Raw genomic sequence first — 8272 nt, 5'->3', positions numbered from 1 at the left:
AGAGATCTGGAGATGGGGGCAGGATGGTCCTGATGATTGGGGTGGGGGGTCCTCCTGTCATCATTAGGTTCCTTATGAGCAGAAGGCTGGAGGGCGGGTCGGAGAGGGTGTGAGGACAGAGGCAGAGGTCAGGATTTGAGATGAGTGGGTGTTCTCTCCACCCTGAAGATAGGGGAAGGGATCTCGGGCCTGGAGAAATGGGAGAAGTCAGGGAAACGGGATCCCCCCCACCCTGAGCATCTAGAAGGATCCAGTCCTGCCAACACCTTGGTCTTAGCCCCATAAGGCTCATTTCAGACTTCTGATCTCCAGAACTGGGAGGTGAAGGTGTGTGGTGTTTTCAGCCTCTGAGTCAGCCTTCCTGCCCCTGGAGACTTGTCCTGGACCCAGGGAACTCTTGGTTGCCCCCGGACAGACCCCAGCTCGGAGATTTTCAGAAGTTCCGTCCCCTTCTGTGCCTGGCCGTGTGCCCACTGCCGTGCTCACATCTCCTTAGAAAACGCTGCAACCGAATCCTTTCGTTGTGCCCACTCTGGCCCAGGGCTTTCCCACTCATGTCACACACCAACCCTCTTAATCGCCTCTGCTCTGCGGGTTAGGTGTCCCAGCTTTACGGATGAAGGGCCGGGAGCACGCTGCCGGGCGGGGACTTGCGTCTCTCTCGGTGCGCCTCTGATGGCAGAGTCCTGCTCTTGTCCCTTGCACGCTCCCGAGGACGGGCGTCCTGTGCTCCAGCTTGGGATGGGGCATGGGCGTACCAGCCCGCTCCCTGGTCCCCTTGTGAGTGACCCTCTGGCCTTCAGGGTGATCATCTGAGGCCAGCTTCTCCCAGACCTGGAGCAAAGATTGTGGAGGACAGCGCATTTGAATAACCTGGTACTTAGGTTTTCTTAGGGTCTCCCCCTCAGCACTGGTGACATTGGGGCTGAGTTGCTTTTCTGGGGACCACCCTGGGCACCTTGCCCCAGACGCTTGATGTCAGGGGTACTCCCCCTCCCCCAAGTGGTGACCAGCACGGGTTTCCTCAGACATGGGCCCCTGGGGAGAACCAAGTCAGCTGGCTTCTCCCCCAACACTTCTTTTTTTGTCTTTTTTGCTTTAATGAGTCCCCGAGATTCCCCATACAGGTCCCCTAATCTGTCAGGGAGCAAATCTCTTTCTGCACAGTGCCAAGCCAGCATTGGGTATGGCTAGGAGCCGGGCGCTGCTCTGAGCCCCCGGCCGATGTCCCAGCCTCGTCTCAACCCTCTCACTGAGCTTCCCATTTTGTGGATGGGGAAACTGAGGCAGGTAGTAGTCCAATCGTTTCCTCGAAGTCTCCAGGTCAGTACGGGTCTGGCAGGTGGGTCTGGGCTCTTGTCTTCCTGTGTGCATCCCTGACTTGCTGGAGGAGCTCAGCAGATGGGCTGCCCCACCAGCCCCACTGCTCCTCCGTGGCTCCCTCCGCAAATGGTGTGTACTGGTTAGCTCTTGCTTTGTGACAAGTCAGCGCTAACTTCGTGGCTTTAAACACGTTCTCTCCCATTCTCTCACAAAGTCATCGTGATGTCGTTAGGGGACCGTTGCTTGTCATGGGTCGCATCTGTTATGTTGGTTCCCGTTCTGACAGATGAGAGACTGTAGGCTTTACTTTATGTTAAAAAAAAAAAAAAAAAAAGTAATGTCGATGGTCCTGGGATAAAATAAAGGGGGAGATGGGAGGGTCTCATCTTTTGCAAACTCTTGGGCTCTTGGTGTGTCAAATGTGGGGGACGTGGGTGGCCAGGTTGCCAGTGGGGAGGGCAGAGGGAGGGATGGCAGGTACAGGGGAAGGCAAGACAGGTCACCTGTACATTTGATCTTGACCTTGGCTTTTTCCTGGAGGTTGGGAATTCTCTGAGCAGCCTTGTGCTCTCCTTGGTCTCCCCCATTAGGAGCTGGACCCTCTGGGGTCTTAAATGCTCCTCTCGCCTGCTTAGCTCACTCCAGCAACTTGTCCAGAAAACACATATGAGAAGATCCCAGCCTGGCTTGGGGAGATCCTATAGAGCAGCGTATAATGTCATAGATTCTGTAAATTTCAGCTCTGCCCCTTTCCATGGGACTTGGCCTGGTCACCTCTCTGAGCCTCAGCAGAGTGGGTATGAAAAGCCTCTCCACGGTGCCTGGGTGGCTCAGTCGGTTAAGCATCTGCCTTCTGCTCGGGTTATGATCCCAGAGTCCCCGGATGGAGTCCTGCGTCAGGCTTCCCGCTCGCTTCTCCCTCTGCCCCTCACCCAACTCTCCTGCTCACTCACTCAATCTCAAATAAATAAATTAAAATCTTAAAAAAAAAAGCCTCTGCCTGGTGGATAGAAGGGGCTTGGCACAGTCCCTTTGTCACCTGGGACCCCCACGCTCACTGTTAATGCCTCGTGTGTGTTTGGACGTACATAAAGTAGATGGTGAAAAGAGTTGGCTGTATCCGCTTTTCCTGGATCTGAAGATTAAACATTGTGGGTGGAGGGTGGAAGTGGGTGAGGGGAATTGAAAGGTACAGATCCCAGATAGAAAAGAAACCAGTCCCGGGAATGTAACAACAGCGTTGTGACTGTAATCAACGTATCGTAAACTTCAAAGTTGCTAAGAGAGTAGACCTGAACCCTTCCCATCACAAGCGAAACAACTGGCTGGGACAGACACGTACTAGACTACTGGCCACTAGACTTATGGGCAACATAAACCCCTATCAAATCATTATATTCTCCACCTAAAAGGAATACTGTGCTCTCTTCCCAGTATATCTTAATTTAAAAAAAAAGGTTCAACATTTTGGGGCAATATGAGAATAAGTAGATGGAATCACAAATTCAAAATTAGGTATATACCAGAAAACCTGCCTCTCAAACTTGGTAGTGAATACTTTCTACGTGCAGTCGCTGTGCAAAATGATTTAGACCCGAAGCACAAATTCTCACAAGCCAAAGGGCTATTTGTTTGCTTGTGTGTTTGCCTGAACCGAGAGCTCAGAAAAGTTTACTTTTTCCTTTATTTAAGTAAGTAAGCTCTACCCCCAATAGGGGGCTTGAACTTGTAACTGCCAGATCAAGAGTCCTCTACTGAGCCTGCCAGGTGCCCCAGAAAAGTTTTCATTTTTTTTTTAAGATTTTATTTATTTATTTGAGAGAGAGATCACAAGTAGGCAGAGAGGCAGGCAGAGAAAGGGGGAAAGCAGGCTCCCTGCCCCATGCGGGGCTCGATCCCAGGACCTTGAGACCATGACCTGAGCCGAATGCAGAGGCTTGACCCACTGAGCCACCCAGGCGCCCCCCAAAGTTTTCATTTTTAAAGGGTGTTAAAGCAAACAAAAATATGCAACAAAGACTGCCCCCAAAGCCTAAAATACTACCTGACCCTTTACAGGGAAAGCTTGCCAGCCCCTGCTTGACCCCTTCCTGTCATGTCTCACTGCTCAGACAAGAATATTTTTCCCAGTACTTAAAAGCTGCAATGTGTTTCACGCTCGTGTTACTAGGGTTAAGGGTGTGGGCACACCTCCAGCAGAGGGTAACAGTGGCGGTTTGAGGGGGGCAGGAAAAAATGCTTGGTGCTGGGGCAGTGGGATGGACCAGTACAATGTCTCTCCCCGACCAAGACACAGGCGTGAGGAGGGGGATTGAGGGTCTCCCTCCAGCCCCACTAGAGAACTAAAATGACCCTCTACGCTTTCTCATCAGCAAAGTGAGATGCTGTCACCTTCTCCCAGGGCTCTGGGTTTGGACAAACGTTTAAAAACCTTTACTTAAAAAGCAACCTGGGAGAAACAAAAACCAAACAACCTGGGACACCTTCCTTGTTCTAGCACTCCTGTTCTGAGTTGATACCCAAGCTCGGTGTGGTCAGATGTCCACATAAAGGACCTCAAATGTTCACAGCCATTTTATTCTTAAGAGTCCCAAACTCAACTTTGTATCCAAAACAGAGTAGACGAATAAACTGGGAGAGACTCATGGTGGAATATTACGCAGCAAAGAACATGGATAAATTACCAATCTTCAAAATATGAAAATTAATAAAGACATGCTTACTGGCTCAGTCGGTGGGGCTGGGGTCTCTTTATCTTGGGGTCATGAGTTCAAGCCCCACACTGGGTGTGGAGTCTAAATAAATAAAATATTTTGTTTAAATCAAATATTTGCTTAAAAAGAAAAACCTTAAAAAATTAAGAGAAACCTCATCTAGAATGGAGTCAGAGGGGTGCCTGGGTGGCTCAGTGGGTTAAAGCCTCTGCCTTCGGCTCAGGTCATGATCCCAGGATCCTGGGATGGAGCCCCGCATCAGGGGCTGCTCAGCGGGGAGCCTGCTTCCTCCTCTCTCTGCCTGCCTCTCTGCTTACTTGTGATCTCTTTCCCTGTCCAATAAATAAATAAAATCTTAAAAAAAAAGAAAAGTATGTGTCTTAAAAAAAAAAAGTAGAATGGAGTCAGATAACCCAGAAAGGGGGAGCACTCACACAGGAACGTTGGGCAGAAATAAGCCTACTTCACTACTCCAGCAGGAGAAAGATTTTCTCCTGCCCAGCAACAGCCCAGCCAGCCAATGAGGAACCACCACCACTCAGCCAATGAGAGACCACCACAACTCCGTGAGCTGCCATCCTCCTGATGACTTCTCGTCCTCCAATGGACTTTGCGTCAAAGCATTCCCTCCCAGCTTCCTCCTCCTCTTTGTTGTCTGGCCCTGGCTATGATTTGCCATGTCTTGCCATCCGAAATTGCGATTCCTCTGCTATCCCTGAATAAGCTCATTTTGCGGGTAAAATAACTGGCTGTTTCATTTTTTAAGGTCCAGAGCAACATCATGGCAGAAACTCACAGGTGCCATATTGAGCAAAAGAAACCTGACCCAAGAGAACCCAGACTCTGATTCCGTGTTAGCGAAGTTCCAAAACACAAGCTCAGCTTCGGTGAAAGAAATCAGGCGAGCGTTGCCCATGGAACTTTCCAGGGGCTGGAAATGACGTATATGTGTCTCAATCGGCATGTTGGCCACAGGGAGTGTATATGGATGTGAAAGTCCACTGAGCCGTCCAGTCGAAATTTACACTCTTTAGGGTCTACAATTTTTCCTTCAATACAAATTCTGAAGGAGAAAGCGACATAGGAGGTGATGGGGGAAATGAGCCCTTGTGTTCACTTCCTGTGGGAGTGTAAGTGGAGAGTGCTAATTTGGAGAACAGTTGGGCAGTATTTAGTAAGAGTGAGAATGTATGTTCTCCATGTCTGGGGACAAGTCTGAGAAGTTCCCCTTCTCCACACCATCCTAGAGAAACCCCGCCCACTGAGTCACTTAAGCCTCTCATCGACACCACGAGGCAGGTGCTGTTAGCATCTCCAGGTTACAGGGGAGGGAAACTGAGGCACAATTCAGAGGGCTCACCCTCGGCCCCACCTCACAGCTATAAAGTGTCGGAGTGAGGATTTGAACCCAGCACTCAGACATGCCCTGCTTGGTGTTCACAATCACCACCTTAGAAGGTGGTGACTCCTGTGTCCTGGGGAATGGTGGAAGCAAGTGGTGTGTCCAGTGACTGGGGACGCAGTAAGGTGTGATACAGTCATGCTTAGTGAGACCACCACAGGCGCTCCGATTTCCTCATCTGCAGCTCAGGGTTTCCCCTGGAAGCCTGGATGCCCCCTCCATGTCACTTTCTCTGAGCCTCAGTATTCTCACCTATAAAATGGGCACATTCCAATCCCCCTGGGAGGCTATTTTAAAACACAGGTCGATGTTCCCCAAGGTGTGTTTGGTGTGGGGGCCAGTATGTAATGAAACTCCAAAAATTGGAGATGATGGGACAATGGTAGGGTACCCAAGAGGCAAAAGATGGGCTTAATGCCTTCTCCCTCCCTAGCTCAGGGGCCCTGAAAGTAGGGACCACTTCTTTCTTCCTCCCCAGTGGATCCCCAGAGCCTAGACATGCCTGGCTGACAGTAGGTGCTCAATAAAATTTCTCTCCCACCAGAGACACACACTAAGTAAGTACACTAGGTGGGGAGGAATTAGCACTCATTTAACTTCCATTTGCTCCTCCTCTCATGACTTTTTTTTTTTTTTAAGATTTTATTTATTTTTTTGAGAGCGAGAGAGAGCGTGAGAGGGGAGAAGCAGACTCCCCATGGAGCTGGGAGCCCAATGCGGGACTCCATCCCGGGACTCCATCCCGGGACTCCTGGATCCTGACCTGAGCCAAAGGCAGTTGCTTAACTAACTGAGCCACCCAGGCACCCCGCTCTCATGACTCTTGACACAAACTTCAGTCTGTGCTCGTCCCACGGACCTCTTGGGAACCTGATGATGGAATTCATGAAGTAATGGGGGGAAAAAAAATCACGTCTTTATTTTCACTGACCGATACTTGCCATTTCCTCAATTATGAATGAAGGCACCGGCAGGGCTTGTGACTTTGTCCCCAATAGAAACTCACAGATATTTTCATATTTGATTGCTTTGGTGCAAACACCTCGAAATACGGCAGATACCTGTGGTTATTAGATCTTGTCAGTTAATGTGGTGGTAAAAATAAAGGCATAGCCCGAAGGCTTGTTTGTTTTAGCGTAGCTCTATTTGAAAAAGATTTTAAAGTGATTATCTTACAAGTATTAAACACAATTTTTAAAATTGTGGTAAATATACTTAACATGAAATTTACCACTTTAACCATCTCTAAGCGCACAGCTCCCGCACCAAGCACCCTCACATTGTCATGCAAGCAACCCCACCCTCCGTCTCCAGAACTTTCCATCTTCCCAAACTGAACATCTGTCCCCATGAAACATGGACTCCCCGTCCCCTCCCTCAGCCACTGGCTCCCACCATCTACTTCCTGTTTCTATAAATTTGACTCTTTAGGAACTTCCTATGAGTGGAATCAGACAGGATTTGTCCTTTTGGGTCTGCCTGATTTCGCTGGGTAAAGTGTTCTCAGGGTCCATGCACTGTGTAGCAGATAGCCGATTTCCTTCTTTTTGAAGGCTGAGTAATATTCCCACGTATGGATGGATCACACTGTGTTTATCCATTTAGTGATAATGGATCACTAAGTCGTTTTTTAAAAAAATACTTTATTTTTTATTTTTTTTTTTTAAGATTCTATTTATATGACACACAGAGAGAGATCACAAGTAGGCAGAGGCAGGCAGACAGAGGGAGAAGCAGGCTCCCCGCTGAGCAGAGAACCCAACGCAGGGCTCGATCCCAGGACCCTGAGATCATGACCCGAGCCGAAGGCAGAGGCCCAACCCACTGAGCCACACAGGCACCCCCCAAAAATATCTTAATAGATGTATTTCAACATAATGGACTTCCTCGAAACTTCTTGAATATCGTTTTACACATCTACAAATGGTATTTTGGGAACATACTCTGAGCTTCTCCAAACTGACCAAGAAACCTGGTCAAAGGCATTGACTTTCCTAGGTCCTTGTCCGTGAAAATAAATAAACGAATACAAATTATATTTACAACCATGTTGGTATAAGGGCAGATAGAATCCGGGATGAACCATATTCATTGTTTTCTTTCTGATTTGAAAAGAAATGAAAACGTTTTCATAGGTCCCTAAAAGTGTGATGGTCCCACATTTTAACTATGCCCAATGGACACGTGGGGGCTGGATCCGGGACCCCAAAAGTTTAGGACCCCTTATGAATTTTTAAATGTGTTTGCAGCTTCAAATTACGCCATTTGGTTGCCCCTCCTCTAGCCACCTGCAGATCCCCAAAGCCCCCCAGGGTGGCCGATTTCGGGTAGCCCCCCCCAATATTACCCTATCCCCCTGCTCTGTTCCGTGGAAAGCATTATCACCAGTTGAGATGGTCTAATTTTTTTTTTTAAGATCTTATTTATTATTTGACAGACAGAGATCACAAGTAGGCAGAGAGGCAGGCGTGGGGTGGGGGGAGCAGGCTCCCTGCTGAGCAGAGAACCCGACGTGGGGCTTGATCCAAGGACTCTGGGATCATGACCTGAGCAGAAAGCAGAGGCTTTAACCCACTGAGCCACCCAGGCGCCCCGAGATGGTCTACTTTTTAAATTGTATTTACTCTCTCCCTAGACGGCGGGCGCGCGGAGAGCAGGGCTCTGCCCTTCTGGTGGTCCCCAGAGCCCCGGCAGGAGGGATCCAAAGTCCCCGAAGATGGCAGCTCGAAGGGGCGCTCGGGGTGTCGCAGCGGGGGGCCTCCGGGACTTTCCCCGCCCGGTGGGGAAAGCGTGATCTCACCTTCCTGCCTCGCTCCCCGCCGGACGCGGAAGG

Source organism: Lontra canadensis, unplaced genomic scaffold (assembly GCF_010015895.1).
Source record: "Lontra canadensis isolate GAN:19392208 unplaced genomic scaffold, GSC_riverotter_1.0 scaffold88, whole genome shotgun sequence".
Taxonomy (NCBI): domain Eukaryota; kingdom Metazoa; phylum Chordata; class Mammalia; order Carnivora; family Mustelidae; genus Lontra; species Lontra canadensis.
The sequence above is the reverse complement of the archived record's forward strand: the minus strand, read 5'-3'. Positions refer to the sequence as shown.